This window comes from Xenopus laevis, chromosome 6S, assembly GCF_017654675.1.
Source record: "Xenopus laevis strain J_2021 chromosome 6S, Xenopus_laevis_v10.1, whole genome shotgun sequence".
Classification (NCBI taxonomy): Eukaryota; Metazoa; Chordata; class Amphibia; order Anura; family Pipidae; genus Xenopus; species Xenopus laevis.
In genome coordinates, this window is record NC_054382.1 from 108,384,166 (window position 1) to 108,410,106 (window position 25,941).

The following is a 25,941-nucleotide window of genomic DNA, read 5'->3' on the forward strand; positions in this document are numbered from 1 at the left end:
ATCTTCAAAGTATTACTTTATATTTTCATCTTTGTAAGAGATTTTCAACCTCCGAAAATGTTAATGAATTGAAATTTGACTTCTTTTTTTCGCAGTGACATTACTACACAAAACAGTTTTACTGCCAACTGTATATCCCTTTCTTTAGTGTCGCTCCACACACACTAGGACAATCAGTTAGTCATAGCAGTATTTCATTTTAACATTTGATGTTCTCTGTTTCCTTATTGAAAAGTCATTGGCCTGCACAGCAGTGTGTCACAAGTAGAGAGTCACACAAAGAGCCCTATCACAGGGAAAAAACATTGCTCAATCAAGCCCTGATTATTGGGAGAGATCCCCTACCCAGAGTATCTTCACTTTGAACAAGCCTCACTCAGAACCTCATTATCAGACATGCATTATGTGTAAAGAATAGCATACTGAGTCAGAGCATTGGTAAAAATTATGATATATAATACCTAAGTCAGAGTCCAAGAATAATTCTCTACAGAGTACAGAGCATTGGAAACTGTTGTTCAATGAACTAAAAGAGATTTACAGTTAACGCTGTTACCTCATGGATGTGTAAGTTATACTGGTATGAAAAAGAAAAGAAAAAAAGTATAAAGGCAGCTTTCTTATAACTCTTAACATTGTCAACATGAAACCTTTCAAAAGACCACAAAAGCAAGTCATGAAGCGAAGTGAAGTGAAATATATATACAACGGAGCAAATCATAAGAAAGCAAGAAGGAAAGATACATTTACTGATAAATAGACATTGATAGACACAGAGAAAGAAAGATGATGGATAGATAGATAGATAGATAGCAGCACCATGCTATTGCCAGTGTCTCAATTAATTCTGTCTACATTGAATTGATGGTAAGGTAGGTTTAGATACAGTAGATCAACCAATAGATTGAACTGCTGGTTGCAATTTTTTTTGCTTACAGAAGCCAGTCTTTAAAGACACTTGCATCAAAATAGACTCCTTGCACTTGCGTATAGTTATGCTAAGGTATGCCAGTCTTGTCATTTCCTTCTTTTTTTGTCCTGCATCCCCATAGGTTAGGTCAGTGGTCCTCAACCAGTGGCTCATGAGCAACATGTTGCCCTCCGACCCCTTGGATGTTGCTCATTTTGTAGGCAAGTTTTGGTTGCATAAAAACCAGATGGACTACAGGTATGGGATACGTTATCTGGAAACCCGTTATCCAGAAAGCTCCGGATAAGAAAAGGCTGTCTCCCATAGACTCCAAATTTTTAAAAATTATTTCCTTTTTCTCTGTGATAATAAAACAGTACCTTGTACATGGTCCAAGCTAAGATATAATCAATCCTTATTGGAAGCAAAACCAGCCTATTGGGTTTATTTGATCTTTACATGATTTTCTAGTAGATTTAAGGTATAAAGATCCAAATTATGGAAAGATCCGTTATCCGAAAACCCCAGGTCCTGATCATTCTGGATAATAGGTCCCATACCTGTACCATAATGAGTTTCCTGTAGGTTGACATTCCACATAGAGGCCACCAAATGGTCAACCACAGCCCTTATTTGGCACCCCCAGGATGCTTGCCTTGCTCCCCAATTCCTTTTACATCTGAATTTTGCTCACACACACACTTGACTTGAACTAAGCAAGTTCAGCCCCACACTCTAATATACTGTGCAACTAATGCAAGTTCATTCTGGATTTCTTGTTCTTGTTCACTGTTTTGTGCAAATTTCCCTTATCTTTTAATTTAATGATCAGTATTATAAAAAACATCGCCTGCAAGAATGTGTAGAATATAAAGAAATGTTGCAATTAATCCACCAGCATGAGACTGAATTATGGATATCACCCCCATCATTTTTGCTTTATTTCCTTACCTCAATATCAAGGAGCTTGGACATCCCTAAAATTCTTCAATCAATCCTCATTCATGAAAACATTAGACTGTAGACCATATTAATCATGCACCTCTCTTGGTACTTACTAATACATCGTATTTACAAAACTAGCATTCACATTGTTTTTGTTCTTATAAAGCACTTGAGCTAATTCTCAGCACTGCACCCACGACACTTAGGTCCCTGCCATATAGAATGTGGAGTCAAAACTTAATGAATATGGCAAGGAGGATTAAGGAACTATAAGGAACTGACAAGAATTTGACACATCAGTTGAACTCAGGCATCAGATAATAACTCAAACTCACTTAACCACTCAACCACACATGCCTTCAAAGACATTATTCAAATGAAAAAGGACAGTGAAAATTAACTCAATGTGGCCAAGGCAGTCATCTGTATCTTCATATATCCTATGGTTTCCAGCAGGAGTGGATGCCATGTAGTACTATCCTATATGCAAATAAGTATTTTAATAGACAGAGCGGAGGCCATGATTCGGTACAAAGTGCATAATACATATCATTGCTTTACACAGGCTACATGACATGGCATTTCTACATACAAAGGAGCTTGACATACATTTTAAATAAACAAGCTGCCTGCAGATAAAACTGGCATTTTGCCATCAAACAGAACCCCAGAGACAGGGTGGGATCACACATCCATGACAAAATGTGCAAATTTGAGTTCTTACCTTATTGTTAGATTACAGACTAGGCATGTTCAAAATGAAGGATTGTTTCCATTAGTGTAGTGCATTTACTGATTAAGAGACTGGGATGCATGAATGCTCACAGTCACTTATTTTAAGCATGCAGTACATGTTTGTGGGAAATTTAAGCAAAGCTTTGTTGGCAGGGAATAATTTATTTTTCATTATATATATTATATGGGTGGGGTGATTCCATTTGCATCGGCAGATAATATCTTGTGTTCTTTTGTAGATATAATATTGTAGAGTGAAATAAACATCTGCAAGATACTTTCCAGCATTATCTTACATTTAATCAAGTAATTAACTACATTTATTGAGATGTATAAGCTGTGTTATTATTGAAATGCATAAATTATGGGATTAGATTTGTAGCACTGTTAGCTGATTTTGCTATTATGTGCAGCCATCATTGCTGTAGGCAAAGTTGACAAATTTTCCAGAAGTTATTGAAAGTGAAGTAAAAAGGTACAGCATGATACAGAGATGGGTATGTATTAAGGTAAACTGTTGCACCCCCTTTGACATGTTACAAAAGACTCGGTCAAATAATTCTAAGTGAAAGGATCTTTTAGGCATCCTTGTGTAATAAATAGTGGGAGTTGTGCAGATCTGACTTGGGGGTCCGTTTACTACAGCATGGTAAATTTAAATATATGTTTCCGCGTGTTATTGCTGAGAATATGTTTCTGCCAAATTATTCACAGCGACTTAGTTTACTAAACTGCGATGCGCTCAGAAGTCATTGCGATCAGTGGCGGTAACTACGTTAACAAATCATCTTATTTTAGCAGTAATTTCTGCGAGTTGTGAATTTTCTGGCAACAAATTAAGTTTGCGAATATTTATGCTATAAAATAGTCTTGTTTTATGGCGTTTATTATGGCATGATTTATGGCCAGATACCGTATATACTCGAGTATAAGCCGAGTTTTTCAGCACCCAAGATGTGCTGAAAAAGTGTACCTCGGCTTATACTCGAGTCAATGCGCAGAATCACCCAAATGGCGCTCATGAAATGTCCTCCTGTGGCCTGCATTACATTGTTGTGCTGTAAATGAGCATGCACCGATAGCCCCTCCTACTTGACCTCTCCATTGAGTTTGCAAAATACGGGCTGCTGATGTGTAGTTGGCCCGCAGAATCTTTCGGGCCCCTGCTGTGATGTCCGCCTGACACACTCGTGAAGTACTGTGCCGATACTACTGGATCTCTCTCACCACTCTCTGGCCCACAGCATCTTCCAGGCCCCTGCTGTGACTTCCGTCTGACGCACTCGTGAGGTACTGTGCCGATACTATGGGACTCCAGTGCCGGATCAAACTCAATATTAAAATGAATAAATACAGACCCCATGGTAAAGGGTATACGAGTTACAGGATATTTAGAATATTTGAGTTTAGGTTTCCCTTCTGATTTTGAGGGCTTTATCCTGTTTTCTTAACTAGCCACATTTGCTCCCCACTAAACAGCAGATTTGTTAGATATTTGCATTATCAATATCACTGAATACACTGGCAGTTTTTTTCTGTTGAGGGGATTTGGTTGCCTTTTATCATTATGATATGGTCCACAAGACCACTAACCTAACATTCACTATTGCATTGCTATTTATTGCTTTGCTTTCCATCTGTATAATGCATGCAATGACAGCTTTTGGCTTGTGCTTTGAATGGCCAGCTTGCACCCACACTGACTAAAGTGGACAAACATGACCTAATGTGGACAAACTGGAACTCGGCTTATACTCGAGTCAATAAGGTTTCCCAGTTTTCGTAGGTAAAATTAGGTACCTCGGCTTATACTCGGGTCGGCTTATACTTGAGTATATACGGGTATGTATCTTCAAAACTGCTAAACTTTATAGATATTATCAACAGCACAGTAAACAGATTTCACCCAATCAAACATGTATGCATCATATAAATCCACATTTCAATAATAATAATATATAATAACATAAACAAGTTTTAACAATCAATCTGTGCGCATCATATAAATGTAGTTTAATCTAGGCTGATGAAGCCTTTGGTCCCTCCTAGCCAAATTCGTCTTTCAGCTGAAAAAGCTGCTGTAGCAGCAAACAAAATAAAAACCAAAACATCTTTGATTATCCTGTCACTTCTCTTTTCTCCTGTCAGGAATGGCAACAGGAATGATTGGTAAAACAAGGTGTTATGGGATATTTCCTGTACCATTGAGAACTTTCTGGTGAAAAAATAATTTACCGCCACTATGTAGATGGCGGTAAAATTGTGCTTATATTCAAGGGTTAATTTTGTCTTTCGCACATTTCGATGTTTAGTAAACGGGGCATTAATGTGTATGTAGCATTATTTTCAGGTCAGTAAACTGGTGAAAAAATATTTGGCGATACATTTGTCTATATTTTGTTCTCATATTTTTACCGCGCTTTAGTAAAAGGACCCCTTGGTCAGAACAGATATGTAAAGTGGTCTATCCAGAGAAGTCTGTAGCACTCCCCCAACCCTCAGTACCAACTATTATCAAAGCAGATAATGAATAAAAAACTGGGCATTCTGTAGTTTTGCGCTTAGCCACTACATGGAGTTACAACCCATAATGCCAGGTGATTGCAACAGGTACTGTTACGGTGGCTATACATGAAAAGATCTGCTTGTTTGGCAAGGTTACCATACCAGCAGATCTCTCCCCTAGTGATGGGCGAATTTGTGCCGTTCGCTTCGCCGAAAAATTTGCGAAATTCGTGAAACGGGCGTTTCACAAATTTATTCGCTGGCGGCGAATCACGCAAATTCCGCGCAAATTCGCGCCTGGCAAATAAATTCGCCCATCACTACTCTCCCCAATATATCCATCTTGAGTAGGGTGATATTGGTCTGATCTGATCGTGAGCCTTAGGGCCCAACAATTGTATCACATTACTGGTACTACAGGCAATCAAACAAAGGGCCACATCACCCAGTCAATAAGCTGCCAACTTGATTTGTCGGCAGCTTTTCTCAGCCCATATATGGTCACCTTTAAGCACAAAAAACATGGTTGTGTTTATAAATGTTTCAAATTCGTTTTCACTTTGAATTTAAAAGCAATGAAAATGTCTTTTACTGTCCATTGTTTGAGCCGTTCTTATTATAATACTGTATTATCTGAACTTTTAAGAATGTTCTTTACGGCTGCCCTTTATCATTCTGACAGTAATAAAGGCAACAGTACTGAACTTCTTTTAACGTATTTGTCAAAGTTTCTAAATCAATTAACAGAACAATGTTAGTCAGGTATGTACTACATAATGTGAATATTTTTCATTATATCTCAAATCTCCCTTAACATAGGGGAAAAAACATTAAATATTAAAAAAACCTTGTTTTTTATTATACACTTGTTATTATACACTTGTTATTTATTAGACCGCAACAAGCAAATAAACAAAAACATTCTCAGAAGAGCGCCACTTTGTAGGGTCAGACATAGATGCCTAGAGACCTATTCAATTACTGTTGTTTTAAAAGGGACCCGTCACCCAAAAAAATTATTCAAAATCCTATTTTATCACATTAGTCAAGCAAAATGAACTTTAATTACACTGTATAAATTATTTAAATCTTGTTTCCTTCAGTCTGGGAATTCATAATTATAACAAGCAGGCAGCAGCCATTTTGTGGACACTGTTTTTAAGGAAAGACTTGCATCATCTCAGATTCTTGTTTGTGCACCAGAATGGGGGACCTGATGTCCATCCCCATGCCCTGGCTACACAATTAAATGGTGAAGAGAACGGGGGAATGTGTGGAGAGCAGTGACATCTAGGAAGTGCTGAATGGAAAGTGAAAGTAATTGTCTGTCCCGCCTCTATGCCCATGGCATAGAGAAGGGGCAGACAATATTTGATTGACATCTGAGATTTTTAAATGAGCTTACAACAGCTATGAATGCTTTAATAAAAAATAGAAATTGGATTTCATGTTTAATTTGAAAAGGACTTTTATTATACAGATTTTTGTGTCTGGGTGACAGGTCTACTTTAACCCAAAATCCCAGATTTCAGAATCCAGATTTTCAGGAATGTTTTGATATAAATGTTTTATACGACCCTTTTGTGATGAAGCCACCTTGCCCAAAATACCCACATCTAAATAATTTAGTGTTTTATTAACTGCTATTTAAAAAATTAAAGGTGAAGTAAAGGTTCAATTACTGGGGAGGGGGGCACCCCTACCGGGGGATAATGTTTGTGGCCACTGGTAAAGTACCAGCTGAGATTCTCACCTTGCTCATTGTCTAAAATTCTACAGTACCAACATCAACACGATCATGTAAATGATTTCTTGTGATAGACACAAATTATCAGTTATCCATGTACAATAACATGGAGAACAGTATAAGAAAAAAATAAAAAATAAAGGGCATGGTATTGCTATAAAGTTGAGACACGAGACTTCATTTACTACTCTGATTTTACAAAGCTGAACTTGTTTGGAACAGATGGAAGTTGAAATGGAGTAAACAATGAAATTGAAAGGAATAAAAAAAAATACAATCCCAAGCCACACATAAACTGTTTATTTTGTTTAAAAAACCTTCATTTATTTTACGAGTCAACAAAATTACTTTTTTTTCCCTGGGAACATATTACCTCCTCAACAAAAGGTGTGTATTATGTTTAAGAACCATCTGTTGCCTGACGTTTAATTAGATTAAAGAGCAGTTTAGAAAGTGTCTGACTTCCTGTTAAAAGAATAGCAACAAAAATCCACATTTCTAGACAACAGTAATTAATATCTGCCGGCACACTCAGATTTTACATTCTAATATGAAATGCACCTACATAATTTAGGATTATGGGCTAACAGTCTGACTGTTGCACTGACACATGTGATATTTGTTATTGTCAAGTATTTTGTCAAATTCATATTTAAAAGGTAACTTTATAAAAATGTTTATTCTCATGGTTAGTTACAACATTACCACAAATAGGAATTGTGCTCACTGGAAGAGATTAGATCTAAATATTAATTGTGTAATCTTATACACTGTGACTTTCTGGCCTTTGTAATAATTTAATTTCTCACCGACAGGGTGACGCCTACACAGATGCGAACCTTGTCATGGACTTCCAACACAGCAACTGGCAAGATACATGAACACAGCAAGCAATTTCCACTTATTATTAGAACGTATTCCTTATAACAATATTGTTCCATGCCAAGACTGATGCCTGATGAGATACAACACAATCTTTTTAGATTTTAGTGCAGGCTTTATTTTTTTATTAATAAAAAACATCAAGAAGTCTTGTAATTACAGAATGCTTTAGACTTTTTATAGAGTTTTTAATCTGACTCAGGAATGCATACGATTTCTACACTTGCTTTTACAGAAATGTATTCATGTGTGACATTGCACAGACCAGAAATGTCTAAAAGGCAATGCAAATAAAGGTTTGGATGTTTAGTTGATTCACATTTAGCAGAACAGTAACATTTTGACTATTTGGAGATATACACTATAGGGGCCGATTCACTAACTTCGAGTGAAGGATTCGAAGTAAAAAAACGTCAAATTTTTGTGCTCCTCGACTATCGAATTGGCGTAAATTCGCCTGAGTAGAATGATTCGAATAGATCGAGCGCAAAAACGCTGCGACTATTCGCCATTCGATAGTCGAAGTACTGGATAGAGCGCAAAAACGCTGCGACTATTCGCCCATTCGATAGTCGAAGTACTGTCTCTTTTAAAAATACTTCGACTACCTACTTCGCCACCTAAAACCTACCGAATTGCTTTAAAAGCCTATGGGAAAGTCCCATAGGCTTGTTTTCCAAGTTTTTGATCGAATAAAAAGGCATTCGATCGAATGAAAATCCTTCCAGCGAATATTCGATCGAGCGCCTATTCGCCTGGCGAATATTCGCCAATTCGACTATTCGCCAGCACGTAAATTCGCCCGAATTGCCTATTCGATTCTATTCCCCAGTCGAATTTCGAGGGATTAAACCCCTCGAAATTCGACCCTTGATGAATTTGCCCCTATGTCTGTAAGAGTATATTGAGATACAAATGTAACTATTTACTTTTTTGTAACATCAAGAAATATTGAAATGGAAGCTGGAAATTCTTCTTTTTACTTATACAATTGTGTGGCTTTTTTTTTACCTCCAAAAATATTTCTCTTATGGACATAAGGTGGCAGTAATGTAACAACCCGCATTTCTGTGGCGCGTGATATGCCGGGGGGCCCTGAGTGGGTCCGCTCGCACCTTCTGCACCCCCAGTAGTTCCACCACTGTAAGGTGGGTTGGGACAAAGGCTAAGAATAATGCTGTAATATGGTTACAGGTATTTATTTTATTTTTAAAGTGGACCTGTCACCCAGACACAAAAATCTGTATAATAAAAGTCCTTTTCAAATTAAACATGAAATCCAATTTCTATTTTTTATTAAAGCATTCATAGCTGTTGTAAGCTCATTTAAAAATCTCAGATATTGTCTGCCCCTCCTCTATGCCATGGACAATTACTTTCACTTTTCAGACAATTACTTTCACTTTCCATTCAGCACTTCCTAGATGTCACTGCTCTCCACACATTCTCCCGTTCTCTTCACCATTTATTTGTGTAGCCAGTACATGGGGATGGACATCAGGTCCCCCATTCTGGTGCACAAACAAGAATCTGAGCTGATGCAAGTCTTTCCTTTAAAACAGTGTCCACAAAATGGCTGCTGTCTGCTTGTTATAATTATGAATTCCCAGACTGAAGGAAGCAAGATTCAAATAATTTATACAGTGTAATTAAAGTTCATTTTGCTTGACTAATGTGATAAAATAGGATTTTGAATAATTTTTTTGGGTGACAGGTCCCCTTTAAAGATGATTTCCTTTTTGTCTGTAATAATAAAACAGTAGCTTGTACTTGATACAAACTGAGATATAATTAATCCTTATTGGAGGCAAAACAATCCCATCAGGTTTATTTAATGTTTAAATCATTTTAGTAGACTTATATGGTGAATCAAATTACAGAAAGATCCCTTATCTGGAAAAGATCCCAAGCATTCTGGGAGAGTGCAGAGCACAGCACTTTAGGGTGCAAGGCAGCTATGTATGGAGCACATAGTAACATAGTAACATAGTAAGTTAGGTTGAAAAAAGACACACGTCCATCAAGTTCAACCTTTTTACTTTTTTTAACCTAAAAATGAAATAAAATGCAATGCCTGCGATAGACAGGGGAGCCAGTAGTCTGTACATACATGTCCTTCCTAGCACATTTCCTAGCCCCTAATCAATGAGCAGAAGCAGGGAATGAGTGGCCTCTGGGCATGATCGTACATTGGCCCCAAGGCAGCAGCAGACACATGGAATCTGAACTTCCGAGACCTCCAGCACCGCCCTCTGACCGGATCCAGGGTGAAGACAACTTCCTCTTCTTCATGGGACCCCTCCAGATGAATTTGCAGCCTCTATCCCAGGTTAGTGTCACACACAATCACATACTTATTATACTAATACAAATTTATAATTACACACACATACATTTTTGGGGCACTCACAAACACTTGCACATGCACGTAACACACAATTTGCCAAGTGTACCCACACATATTGAGTTACACAATTTTGTGGCTTTTTTTATTTATCACATTGTCTGTTATTTTGCCTGTAAAAAAAATGAAAAACATGTTATTGTCATTGCGAATAGAATATTTGCTAACCGTGCAATACATTTTGTATGTTATTTCAGTGATTTTGGTGCATTTTTAGCCATGTTATTGCATTATCAGCTTTGCGTAGGCATTGCTTGCTTGTTTTGGTCCATAACACCTATTTGGCCAAGATAAAAATTCAAACTGTGATTCTCAGGGGCAGATGTATCAAGGGTCGAATATCGAGGGTTAATTAACCCTCGATATTCGACTGCCGAATTAAAATCCTTCGACTTCGAATATCGAAGTCGAAGGATTTTGTGCAATTCGTCCGATCGAATGATCAAAGGAATAATCGTTCGATTCGAGCGATTTTAATCCATCGATCGAAGGATTATCCTTCGATCATAAAATTGTTAGCAAGCCTATGGGGACCTTCCCCATAGGCTAACATTGGCCTCGGTAGGTTTTAGGTGGCGACCTAGGGGGTCGAAGAAATTTTTAAAGAGACAGTACTTCGACTATCGAATAGTCGTAAAGTCGAACGATTTTTAGTTTGAATCGTTCGATTCGAAGGTCGTAGTCAAAGGTCGAAGTAGCCAATTCAATGGTCGAAGTAGCCAAAAAAAACATTCGAAATTCAAACTATTTTTCCTCTATTCCTTCACTCGAACTTAGTGAATGGGCCCCTCAGTGTTGATTACACTAGGCAAAAAAAGCATTGATTTTAATGGTTTTATTTTTTTATAGTTTTATTTTTTTAGAATTGACTGCATTCCACACAGTTCTTTGTTACTTCACAAAATAAAGTTTTCCAAGGAACGATCCAGACTGCAGGATTAACTGCTCAATTAGGTGTTTATTGTTCAACACAACATGTTTCGAGTCTCCAAGGACTCTTTGTCAAGTGTATACAATGGATGTGAAACAACGTATAATATAGTGTTTAACAGGAAATGACATCAAAGCATTTAGCCCAACCTCCAAGTGGTAATCAAGTGAAGAGAAACAATGTCTCAAAGTAAAGATAAACTTCAGTTTGTAACATCGTGTTCAAATAACATTAAGTAAAATAAAGTAAAATTCTTTTTCCAAAGGCTGAGGGCTTTTTTTCCATTCAATTTTTATTCGTAGAAAACCTTCAACTGTCACCAATGTGCTGTGAAGAGAGTTAAATATTAGTACAAAAAAAGGGAGGATTAAAAACTTAGACCAATGGGCAAAAACTTGTTAGCACTGCCAACTACGGCCTACTAGCCCAATCTGTCTCGAATATAGCAGCAATTGACTCAGAGTCCTCTCGGACTTAAACAAATTCTACATGATAAGTAACTTAATTACTGTACGTTACCATAACTGGATTCTGAAACATTCTGAATGTGTGGCTAAGGGGTCAATATCTGGAAGAGAGGAGGCATAAAAATAGTGTTAGCATCGTTTCACAAGAAGCTTTTTACACTCCAAGATTCATTTAACCCTTTAGGGTTCACAGTGTTAAGCTTTCTAATCCAGTACATCTCTCTTTGAGATAGTCGCAATTTTAGATCCCCACCTCTTGGGGGGTTATGTACAACCTCCAAAACTAGCCATTTTAGTTGGTTTACGTTATGACTCATAGCCGAGAAATGTCTAGCAACAGCTGTATCGGAATAAGTATCCTTTTTAAAATTCCTAATGTAGCCTCGATGCTCTTTGATGTGTGATTTAACTTGTCTCACTGTCTGGCCCACGTATGCCATCCCACATGGGCATTTGAGCAGGTAGACCACGTTACAGGTGTCGCAGGTAGCATAATGTTTTAGGAGTATGGGGGTCCCATCACATGGATGATTGATCGTGTCCCCTTTAATAATGGATGTACAACATATGCAATTTAAGCATGCAAACGTACCCTTCTTTGGTTTTCCAATAAACCTTTGCGTACGTGGACCCGGGGGGTTAACCTCTGATGGACATAAGATGTCCCTTAGGTTACATCCTCTTTTGTAACTGAAAAGGGGAGTATTAGGGACACATTTACCCAAAGTGGTATCCTGTTGGACAATAGGCCAGTATTTGCGTATGGTATTTTCTATAACTTTACTGTTTACGCTGAACGTAGATACAAATGGTAACCGTTTACTCTCTTTTTTAGGTTTGTAAGTAAGCAATTCCTTCCTATCAATTTTGTAAGTGTCTTCAATACATTTATTAATGGACTTTTTGTTGTAACCCCTATCTAGAAATCTTTTTTTCAGATTTTCGGTAGCGTTTTCAAACTTCTCTAGATCGGATGAAATCCTACGTGCCCGTAGGAACTGTCCTTTTGGAATAGCTTTAACCACATTGGGGGCATGGAAACTTTTGGCATGCAGAACATTATTCCTATCTGTATCCTTCCTGTATAGGCTAGTGTGCACACGGCCTTCAGAGATGGTGAGGTGTACATCCAGGAAATTCAACGAGAGGCCACCAACCTCAGATGTAAATTTAATGGTTTTATGGGCTTTATTGGCTTCTCCAACCATCTCCTCAAAGGTTTGAACAGGACCTTTCCAAAAGATAAGGATGTCGTCCACATATCGAAAATAATGGATGATGTGTTCTTTAAATGCCCCTTTCAGGAATACTTTTTTCTCCAGATCATGTACAAAGAGGTTGGCGAAGGCTGGTGCTACTGCAGCACCCATCGATGTGCCCTGTCGTTGCCAATAGTACTTGCCTGCAAACCTGAAATAATTTTTTTGTAATACAATCGATAAACAGTCAATTAAAAAATACATTAACTGTGGTGACAAGTTGGTATCTAAAAAAGCCTCTTCTATGACCCTTATGCCATCATCCTGTGGGATAGAGGTATATAAGCTTTGTATATCCACGCTCACCAATATAATATCGGGGTCTAGTGCCTCCAAGGCATTCATTTTAACCAATAAGTCCGTGGTGTCCTTCAAACACACTGGTATGTGACAGGTTAATGGTTGTAGGAAGGTAGCTACAAATTTAGATAAAGGTTCCAGGACAGACCCAATGCCCGAGACTATCGGTCTCCCTGGTGGGCTGACAAGGCTCTTATGGATTTTCGGGAGCAAATACAACACCGGGATACGTGGAAACTCAGTTGTAAGGAAATCCTTCTCCTGTGTCTGAATCACTCCGTTTTCCCATGCTTGTGTCACCATAAGGTCAATATCCTTTTTGATCTGTAGTGTGGGGTCGTGGTCTATTCTTTCATAGTGTCCTGGTTCATTTAGTTGGTTAAGGGCTTCAGCTTCATACTTTATCATATCCATAACTACCGTTGCTCCCCCTTTGTCTGCTTTACGTATAATAATGGTGTTATTAGTCTTTAATGAATCTAAAGCTCTTTTCTCCTTAAACGTGAGGTTAGGGCGAAAGCATTTATCTCCCTGTGTATTCCAGTGTTTCTTAATCTCAAAATTCACAACATTTTCGAAAGCTATTAAAGATTCGTTATTATACTCCGGTATAAAGTTGCTACGTTTTTTAAGTTTACATCCAGCTTTTACAGAACAATCCTTTGGTACAGCGCCTGAAAAGTAAGCTTTTAATTTCAAGTCACGCAAGAACTTTTGAAATTCAATTTCCCAATTAGTCAGATCAGCGTCGTAATATGGGATAAAGTTTAGGCCTTTGTTCAATACGCTAAGCTCAGACGCAGTCAATTCATATGAGGAAATATTAATAACTAAATTTACCTGGTTTGTTTGCGGGTCCGTTTCGGGTAGCGACCTCTGCCCCCTCTCGACCCTTTGCTGTGGTGCTGTTTCCGATCGCTGTCTTGTATTGTAGTACGCGGATCCAAAAAAGAAACCGAGGACGCCAAGGAACTTGAGGACGCCTGTATAGATGTTGCCGAGTCTTCGCTGCTGGTCGCGGCTGTGTACGGCGGTCCCTGCTGCCTTCTCAGTGTGCTTTCTGGAATCCTTCCGGGTAAGTCCACTGTAGTGCGCTGGGTGCCACGTAGTTGCCGGTATGGTGGTGCGGGCAGTCCGGTCTGCTGTCTCTCCTGCGAACGCTGCCATTTTCGCTCCTCCTTCCATGAATAGACTCTGTTCTCTCTATAGTCTATAGCGTCTCGTTCAAACTTGGCGCGTTTCTTTTCCTTGATACTTTCCTTCAGTTTGCTTAGGATGTGATTATGCTCCACCAGCACCTCAGTAAGTTTCTGTGATCCAAGTTCTTGCTGTGCCTTGATTTTCAACTCGTCTATAGCTACACGGGTTTCTTGCAGCTTAATTGTCAATCTTTCAACAGTAAGTACCATAAGGTCAATGCTGCATTTGTTACAAATCTCAAACCACTTCTGTTGCAGCACTTTATCATTGGCACAAAGGTTAGGTTTGATATCTAGTCGCAGGCCTCTTGGAATACGTCTGAGTTTAATATATTCGGCTAGAGTACTCACATGTAGAGTGATGTGTGTTTGTGTTTCCTTTCTTTGTACATATAAAAGATCTTTTGCCAGGTTCGTATGCAGAGGTTTGTCTTCAAACAGCATAGGATCTGTGTTTATCTCTGCAAGAATTCTATTGATTTCTACATCATTATAGGCAAAAGTCACGGCCCCTGTATTAGGTAAACCGGGCGAGGTTCCTTCTGACATCCTTTAGTAATTAATCAGTAGTTAAGGTAAACCAGCAGGCGGAAAAATCAAGTCCAATAAATGAGAGATGCTAGTTACCTCAACTCTTTGTTACTTGTTTTTGCCAATGGAAATTTTGTCTGCTATATATCCATTTGAGGGTCTCTGTACGCTATATAGTTTGGTAAATCTATGCTTATTGAGAATCAAACCTTTCAGAAGACTCCAGCGTTCATATTTAGGATGGTTTTTTTTTTTGTTGCATTATGGAATTTGGGGCATATAATGGAGTAAAGTGCAAGCTTTAAAAAATGTCATTAAAAAACACTACATTTAGCATAGCAGTTTGGTAGTTTGTAGTAGAAAGACATATTCTACATTTTCTTGTAGGTGCCTCTGTACGCCACATAGTTTGATAAATCTGTGTATATTGGGCATCATAGTGTTCAGTAGACCTCTGCCATTCATATTTAGGATGTTTTTTCTTGGTACCTAATGCCATGTGAGAGATAAGGTGTCACAACGCACACACAACAGATGTGGGCAGGATTGGCTTTTCCTTGCCAATAAATACTGTGTTCCATAGGCCTAAGGTTTCTTAGAGACACCTGCAAGTAGCTGCTGTTTCACAAGGTTGTGGTTACATAATTTGAGGGCAAAATAAATTAATGTAAAATATATTTGAAATGCAAAATTTTTTCTAGTAACTTTTTTAATGAGCAACACCTTGCAAAATGTGAATGTCCTTTCTTAATTTTGCAAACATTTATTCCACTTACTACTTTTACTGCTTTTCCCAAGATGTCTTTCTTTGCACTTTGAAGTATACATCGTATAGTCCATAAAAGCTGTAAAGCAATACACATTTTCTGTCACATATTAAATTAATTGAATCCATTTTTATTTGAGGAGTACATTACAGTGGCAACATAAGTATCTTCTTTTCTCCGGCTAATGCTTGATTTCTTGCAGAATGCATGCATTTTTAAACTCAAGGTGCTGGAAACAAAAGCATAAAAGCACACAGAAAATATATGGAATGCTAAATATAAAATATTGTTTTTCTTCACATCTTTCTTGAACCTGTTTCTATACAGAAAAACTGAGATTAGTATTATAATATTAATGTTATATAGAAGTCAGAATGACTGATATAAATTTACCTGCATTCATTCAGTGAAAATGCATTTTAATATTTAATTTTGCATGTGATACACTGTACAAGAATAATTCATAGAACATAAATCATGTAAAACTGGGGGAGTACAAATAAAATACACACATAATCTTTGCCAATACAACAAAAGAGAAGAATATTAGACAGCTTTGCTGAATAACACAATGCAAATGATTTGAATTTCAGATACATTTATGGATAGTTCTAATTCCTGGATTCTCACAATATTTATGGCAATGTATATGGAAATGCCCGGTTTCACAGGAATGTAAAAAAAACAAGTGTTTTTTTTTAATTTAACACACACTGCGGAAAACAATTCTGCCCCCAATAGTTCTTACTTTTGCCAGTATTTTATCTTATTTTGTAGAATATTAGGGGGGAAAATAGACATTAATATAAATTAAAAGAATAACAATGCATTTATATTATTCTGCTGGATATTTATATTGCATGCAGTGCTTTAAATGAGTTGATCTTACCTCCCTTATGAATTACAGATAATTTTATCATCTGTTCATACAAATATTCAGATCCAAAGTGAACCTTTTCAAAACTGATTTGCTAAACAGCATTTTGGTAAACTGCTATTGTTTTCTTTTTATTATTTATTTATTTTATTTATTCATTTCATTTATTTTTTTGGAGAGGATGTGAGTTATTAGGTGCATTTTTTACCAGCATGGAGAAGGACTGGTTCCTTGTGGGCAACGGTGGTGCATGAAATGGCTATAAAACTTGTAAGTGATAGGGGGTATTTAAAGACCACTTTAAAGGTTTTACGTATCTTAGACAGCTTCAAGGGGCAGGAGGACATGTGGATTTTGGACAGATTGTTTAAAATCTTCAAATTCTTCTTGATTTTTCTCGCCAAATATTGTCTATGTGCAATGTTGAGGAACATGTCTTACCTGTCATCTTCTTACCTGTTCTTGGATACTTATCATTTGAAAATGCTCAACAAAAATCTTGCATGAATTATGGACTATAAGGGGCACATTTACTAAGCTCGAGTGAAGGATTCGAATGAAAAAAACTTTGAATTTTAGTATTTTTTTGAGTACTTCGACCATTGAATAGGCTACTATGACCTTTGACTTCGAAAATCGTTTGACTATTCGACCATTCGATAGTCGAAGTACTGTCTCTTTAAAAAATGATTCGACTACATACTTCGGCAGTTTAAACCTACCGAGGTTCAATGTTAGCCTATGGGGACCTTCCCCAGCACTTTTCAAACCTTTTTTTGATCGAAGAAAAATCCTTATATAGATCGCTTAAAATCTTTCGAATCGTTCGATTCTAAGGATTTTATTTTCGATTGAACGATTTTTACTTCGATCGATCGAAAGATTTGCGCTAAATCCTTCAAATTCGATATTCGAATTCGAAGAAAAATCCTTATATAGATCGCTTAAAATCTTTCGAATCGTTCGATTCTAAGGATTTTATTTTCGATTGAACGATTTTTACTTCGATCGATCGAAAGATTTGCGCTAAATCCTTCAAATTCGATATTCGAATTCGAAGGATTTAAATTTGAGGGTCGAATTTGAGGGTTTATTAAACCTTGATATTCGACCCTTGATTAATGTGCCCCTAAGAGTACAGCAATGGCAGAAATCTTGAGTAAGTTGTGTAAAGGTTTCACACCAAAGTGCTCCTTGGTCTGAATAAATTTCAGCATCTTAAGATCTGATTTTTTCTTACAATATTTTTTAACAGCAAAAATACAGAAAATTGATAAATATCTAAAAATCTTTATACTGTTAAGAAGGCCAATATTTTTGCAAACATTTAGCTAAATTTCATTGTGACCTTTTAAATCATTCTCTTTGGCTTTTAGTGCACCACCTGCCTGGGCTCATAATTATGGGGGCTTGCCAACTATGAGCAACAGGGTTCATTGGAAAAAAAAATCCCAATAAAATTACACACCTGCCACACCCACAATCCAGTCACTTAACCACAAGCCTCCATAGTTAAATGATTGATGAAATAAATATGAGTATTTGTAATACTGAGCAATATTAGTATGGGTGGGGGCAGCTGGGTGTACAGGAACACCGCACAACTGAATGTAAGGTTTACAAAGGGGAACCGCTGTAACTGAGGATAGCCACTCCATGGGGAGTAGATATGGCGGAGGCCCAGGGGTGTACCCATAGGTGATTGGAGGCAAAGACATGTTGATAGAAGATTGAAGATTTAATGGCAGCCAGAACATAGAAAACAAAAGGCAGGAACAGGCAAAAAGGATAATCAGGCTATCCACAAGGTGATAAAAAATGGGGAACACAGGAATGTTGAGGTATGCACTCAGGAACAAAGTAAAAGGTTTTCAGGAACAAGGTATTCAAAGACAAGGTTTTAAAGAATCAAGGTTTCCAGGAATCAAGGTTTCCAGAAATCAAGGTTTCCAGAAATCAAGGTTTCCAGGAATCAAGGTTTTCAGGAATCAAGGTTTCTAGAATTCAAGAGTTTGAGTCCCTGTCTGATCCGGACACTGAATCTCTTAAGCAAGAGGTTGCCAACCTGTGGGGAAAGACCCATAGGGGTGCCCATAGTTTTGGTAGTGGGGGGGGTAAAGTCTCATGGTCAGTTATAGTGAAATTTTAAGAAAGTGTACTTTGTTCTAGATACTTTTTTTTTGCAGAAGCAGCTCTCCAAGCCACATTGCCAACTCTCTTTTCTATTCTAACTTTTTATCTTTTAATATCTCGTTAAATATGATCTTATAGAAATAAACGTGAAATGACAATGCTTTCCATGCAGTATCTGCCTACTTTATAGTAACTAGTGGATTCCGTGCTTTGTACTCTTCCCTTGTTTTTTTACCATGGATTTCACCTGACATCCAGTCACTGCTCTTAGCTAATGCGTGTTACCAAATGCACAGTAACAAGGAATTGCTCAGAGCAGTGAAAGCATATTTGTGTATATCAAATTGTTTGACAGGGATGCTAATTTAGCTGGAAGACTGAAATTAGTGTAATTATTATGTGATGGAGTCAAAGCGATTGATTTCAGGTAATGTTGTTATAACTCATCTAGATATTAAAATCACTGTCATATGAGGCAACTGCCCTAAATGATTTTACACAATATATATATATTGTTAGGAATTTAAACGGCTTTAGATAATAATTAAAAGGATATTATGGGGGTCAACCTGCATATAGAAATTGGTTTAAATTGTATAATAAATAATGTATACAGTAAATAATAAGCTTTTTCCGCTACGTCATGGGAGCTTTTCGAATGTCGCATGACCCAGGCATGGTAGCAATATATTGGCCAATACTCTACACTATCCAACTGATCATCCCACAGGCCACATAGTGAACTACCCTAAGAGGGACCATACACACACACACTGGCTATTGTTCCATTCATTCAAGCTGACAACCTGGACAATCAAAACTGCAGGATGGAGGTGCTTTTAACCTGACTGATCGGCCTACCAATGAACCCAGTAGTTATGGGTGAATCTGAACTGTTTTGCTTCACCAAAATTCACGTAAAGGGTAGTGATGGACGAATTTGGGGCGTTTCGCTTCGCTGGAACGCCGAAAAGTTTGCGAAATGAATTTTCGTTGATGAATTTTCACGGCGGTTTCGCAAATTTATTTGCCAGCAGCGAATCGCTGGAATTCACCGCAAATTCGTGCCTGGCGAATAAATTTGCCCATCACTAGTAATGGGGAAAAAATTTGCCAAGTGCATTGAAGTAATTTTTTTCTCTGCAAAACGACGAGAAATATTTCACTCACTCCTAGTACCCACTGTATATATCAGGATCATCCTGACAGTATACACTTAAAATAGTTCAATCTATAATCAAAAATCAGTTTTATCAGTAAGCATAGGGTCAGCTTTATGCCTACATAAGGGGCATATTTATCAAGGGTCGAAGTGGAAATTTGAATTTGGAATTCGAGTTTTCAAGGTTTTTTTGTGGAATCGACTAGGAAATATTTAAAATTCAAAATCAATTTTCGAGCTGTATCATGTACTGGCCCTTCGAAGAATTTGAATTTAACTATTCATCACCTTAAAACTGCTGAATTACTGTTTAAGCCTATGGGGGACGTCATGGTATCAATTTGCAGTTGTTTGCAGCCTTCCTGAAAAGCGAGGGTTTTTTTGGAGAAAAAACTTGAATCAAATTTGTTTCGATTCAAATTCAATTTGAATTCAATTCGAAATCGGTTTGCGGGTCGTACCCATTCACCCGAAATTGAAAAATTAGATTTTTAAAAAAAATTTCAATTGCCCGTTTTTTTAATTTTGAGTTCATGGGAGTTTATGGGAGTTTTTACAAACCACTATTACAAAAAAGATGCGAGGACCTCCAATAATAAAGAAGCAATTAATTGAAAAATTAGAAAATGTATTAGGTCATAAAAACCTAACGCGTTTCATGCCTACTTACAAACCCCCATGAACTCGAAATTCGACCCTTGATAGATCTGCCCCTAATAGTGTAAACTTTTTGATGATTGATGACTTTTTGATCTTAGTTAAATACATATGGCCAGTATATGCTACCTGCTGATTGGTCGCTTTAGATATATAGGGCTGGGACACACTGGGCGATTTGGGGATTTTGGCGATCGGCCCAGTGTGTCCCAGCCCTATATATCTATAGCGACCAATCAGCAGGTAGCATATGCTGGCCATATGTATCACCATGACTTTCCATGACCAATTTTCCCCGAATGCCTTCCCTCGCTCTGCGCCTGACTAAAATGAAAAATCTAATGACTAAAATGAAAAATTGCCTCCTCATGAGGCAACTTCGGACGACTTTGGAAAAATAATCGCCGCATGTGATTAACGCCAGCCACTTTTCATTTTAGCCAGACGCAGAGCGAGGGGAGGCATTCGGGGAGAAAAGTTGCGGCGACTAAATCTCCCCAAATCGCCCAGTGTGTCCCAGCCCTTAGACCTGTAGCAAACGTTGCACCTTTTATTATACCTCATTTATCCCTTGTAACCAGCATGCCTTTATTAACATTCAAGTGCAGTAACACATTTCTTTCAAGTCCCATCTGTTTCACATTCCTGTTTGCAATCCATGAATAGAAATCCCATTCATCTTACTCCTCATTATTATTATATGATCCCCTTATATATTCATACATAGTTATCATATCACCCCTCAAGCGCCTCTTCTCCAGAATGAATTCAATGGAATTTATCTCTACAACTTTATTTATTTTCCCACCTCATTAAAACATTCAAGTTTTCTGGGCTCATTGAAAAGGAATGGAACAATGATATTCCTGCTGGCGTGTGACTTTTATATCTGCGAAAAACCACATATGGGAATATTTTCTTGTTTGTTGTTGTTGTTGTTTCTTAAATAAGCTAAAATTGCACATGTTTTGTTGCAAAACTTTTTTCTTTTTTTTTTTGGCACACTTTTTTCTCAAGCTTGAAAATTAATTAATAGGCCTCTAGGGTCCTTATTTATCATAATTCATATTTGTGTAAATTTTTTCTACTTTGAATAAACTCACTATTAAAAAGGTTACATTTATGAAATAATTACTTTGAGTCTACAAGCTCAAAAAACCTTGACAAATTAGAACTGAATTAATAGTTTACATTTTGACTAGGGCATGCTGCCCGGCTGCAATGGGAGATTGCAGGAAATTCAGTGCTCTAGACCTGAAGAAGGAAATTTGGGTGTGTGCACACCTAAAGGGGAGGGGGCAAAGGATGGTAGTGGGCTTAAGGGTGCACAACATGCAATTCGGAACCTGTTTAAAGTTATAATTGGGATTTTAGTGCAACAAAAACTCACATCATGGTAGTTTTTTTTATTTTTTTTCTGGAGAAATGCTGCATTGTGGGGGAACAAATTTTGCTCACCACACTTGTGGACATACATATGCCTTATCGTATCTGGAGGAGTGGGCAATGGTCTGTCATCAATGGCCGTGACCCACAATAGGTAGACAAGGGGTACAGGGGAACACCCATGTATTTGGCAAAGTTAGCGTCCATGAAATTCCCTGAAGCCCTGGAATCAAGGAAGGCAGAACCTTCAATAGTCTTAGTGGCCAGATGAATCTGTAGAGGTAAGAGAAACTGGAGAGAATTCTCTTGGAGAACAGGTACAAAGTTCCCCCACATGAGACACCCCAGATTTACCTTGATGAGAGGAACCTCCTGGCTTCAATGGGCAGAGGTTGGCAAAGTGAGCCTAGACACCACAGTAAAGACACAGACCAGCCAAGCGTCTGGTCTCTGAGAAGTTTCTCCTGGTCAGACATACGTGTCCTTCCTATCTGCATAGGTTCTTAGGACAGGAGGTTGCTGGGATGGAGCAGGCAAAAGGGGGCAGTGGAAGTGTGCCGCTAATATTGGCTGGAATCTAATATTCCAATTAGTTTCTGCCATCAAAGTTCTAAAGTCTATTGCGTACTCACTGGCACTGTGGCTCCCTTGTCAGATTTATAGGAGGTGGGAAGAGGCATTAGCGACAAATAGACAGTTTGGAATGACTGCAGGAAAGCCTTGGCAAAATTTCAACTTTTTTTGAAGCAAGCCCTATCTACTCTATTGCACTTCGCCTGGTCTGAGGTGGTGAAGGCAAGTGTGGCGCAAGAGGTAACGTTCAGTAAAATGCGCAAGTTAGTGAATTAGCATAGTTACGTCCCTTCGCCATAGCGCAACTTCGTCTGGCGTAAGGGTGCAGTTTCGCAATTTTTTATGCGATTCGATCATCACTATAGGAGACACCTTTATTGCCAAGATGCAAAGCAGTGAAATGAAAATGACTTAACTTTCTAATGACACTATTTGGTTTTGCAGAATTTGCAGAAGTTGATGCTGCCATCTGGAATCAGCAAGGAGAGTACCAGACTGAAAAGGAGCTAACATTGATAACAAAATAGAAATATGCTGGGTTGCACACATTAATGGTCATAAACACAAAATATACTAGAAGGTTAATTGGCCCTAGCATGTGTGTGTCAATGTGATATGAACCTTTGATTGTAAGCTCCACTGAGACAGGAAGTGATGGGAATAATGTATATTCTCTGTAATGTGTTGGTGCTATATAAACACCAGATAACAAATAAGTACATAATAAAAGTGTAATTAGCTACAAGAATAACAATGAATGACTCAATATGAAAATGTTTAACCAAATAGGCACACATAATTAAACTTCTCTAGTACAAACCCTTTCTATTTTGAATAGCGCACTCATGTAATGACCTTTTATATTTGTTTAACCATTTTTATAGAGTGCAAGCTTTAAATAATTTGTTTAATTTCCCCTCTCCTTGTAGCCAGAACACTGACATTCTAAACTGTTACAATTTGTATACAGAGTTTATGCTGAAGTAAGATCAGTATTTGGGCATTGAACCCAGGGAGATGGCATTGCTTTTATTTTGAATTTGGCACCAAACCACCTTTTTGAGGTTTTGAGGTTATTTTTTATAGCTTTTTCAGCTTTCCAGATTGTAGTTTTAGCAGTCTAGTTGCTAGAATTCCAATTACCCTAGCAACTATGAATTGATTTGAATAAGAGACTGGAATATGAATAGGATAGGGTCTGAATTGAAAGATGAGTAATAAAAAGTAGCAGTAAAAATTAATTTGTAGCCTTACAGAGATCTTGCTTTTGTGCTGAAAAGGGTCAGAAGGCAAATAATTTAAACATTTTTAAAAAAAATAAATAAAGACCATTTGAAAAGTTGCTTCAGATCGGTCATTCTATAACATACTAAAATTTATTGTAAAGGTCAAGGTTACAGGTTATCGAGAAGTGCTACAGAAAAATAATCCCAGCTCCCCTAAATGATATCAGAATATATTTTCATCCATTGTAGGTGTAATTCGAAGATAATTCATAAGAGGCAAAACTAGCTTTCCTCGTGGCTTCATTGGGGTATTATGTAGCATTTTCCAGAGTTTCTTTTTGTTGTCATACTCCATTCTTGTTCTTGTTTCATTCGCCACTATCTATACCAACAGAATTTTAATAGACCTATTTTTATTTTTAGGCAGAAAGTTTCAATTACAATTGTCAAAAGTGCTGAACTAACATGAAAGTTTGCACAGATGTGACAAACTCATGACAATATTTGTTCGAGGGAAGTTGCTTGGTCTCAGCACCATTAGCAGAAAATGTATATTTTATTTTGCCTTTTCATTTGATCACTCCTTTCACAGTAGTAAAATATGTTTTTATGTTTTCTGAAAGTGGAATCCTGACATGATTCCAGAGCTTTAAAAGAGAAAAGATACCATTTGTCAATCGGCAATTCACTAGAACCACTTCCTCCTCCTCTGATGATGATGATGATGAAGTCGCAACATAATCCCATTTCATAGCAGTATAACAGCTAAAATATACACTATGGCATTTTATATGTCACACACTGGAGCTTTAGCATCATATCAAATGACACATTTTTGAAGTGATTTTTTAAAGTGAGTGCTAGTCTACTGATAAATAATACTCCACACATCTGGATGCGCACATTGTATCACTAGGTAAAATGTGAGGATCTCCATTTCAAAATATACTTCTATTGCTTATACCATGGTAGCACTTTAGATGCTATAAGGAAACATTTCCATTAAGAGCAAGGATTTTTTTCCCATGAATACAGGTTCTATAAAAATGAACTACAACAAATAATTGGAAAGTAACATACTGTAATTTTACATTCTGGTTATGAGTTTTTTTTTTTTAATTAATTAATGATATTTTACTGCAATAGCTGTAAACTGAAAATTTGAGTGGAAACCTCTCTGTGGCCTACTTTTTGCTCACCAATAAAATTACCCCTTACCCAGCATAATCTTACCATGCCACTTTTTGCAGCATCCATGATTTTGCAGGATGCTACAAAACCTCATCCTGCAGACTGTCTGATTAAAGTCTGATTAAATATTACTACGATGCATGTGATATATGTACTTTAAAGTAATGCAAAAACCTGTCTACATTCATCTGTGCAATAGCTGCTCTACTCAGAAGGGGGCTGATTTCAGGTTTGCATTTCTATCACAATTCGAGGGAAAAAAAAGACATCGAAAGAACACAAATATCTTTAAGAATGTTCTTCGGAACCTCAAAAAGTCTGGGTTCATTAAGTGAAAAGTTGCCAGGAAAAACTCGCGTGCATGCAGAGTTTCTATAGAATCCCGTGGTAATTGTCTTCAAGCAACTTTATTTATTTGTTCTACCAGTTATACAAAACATTCACTATTTACAGCCTCGTTGAAAATTAAAGGAATAATGCTGGTGGACAACTTTTTTTTACATGAAAAACATGTGCATGGGAATATTCTGTCACTTTTTTTTTCTTAAATAAGCTAGCGCTGGATAGCCAACTGGGTTTAGATTTTTCCGATGTTATTATTCAGAGGATGGATTACAAGGGTTGTGGCTTTCCAATAAATGAATATTACCTGTTTATAGTCATTACGTTGTTAAACCACAATACCACATCATAATAAGCCCCATATGGTTGTCCTTACTATTTAGATCTTGCCATATAGTCTTCTTTGTTGCACAGAGGACTGGGTCTCATACCCTTATAAATTTGTCTGTCCATCCTATAAAAAGCTCAAGTGGGGAAGATTTAGCTTGTGAGACAGGTGCTTAATTTAGGACAGGGGTGCCCAAAAGGTAGATCGGGATCTAACAGTAGACCTTTAGCTGGTGATCAGTAGATCTCAAGACACTGTCAACAAACAGCTTGTCTAAATACCCCTCCTGTTTCATTCTTTTCAATCAGATATTTATTATGTTAAAGTTACATAAGATATAGTTGTTTGTTAAAAAAAAACAATATACATTTTCCCATAAATCAATATTTAAGTAATATTTCCATTCAACAGAATGCTAACAAATACAATGCTTTTATGGATGTAGATCATAATGGGACAATATCAATAAGAGTAGACCTCTCAT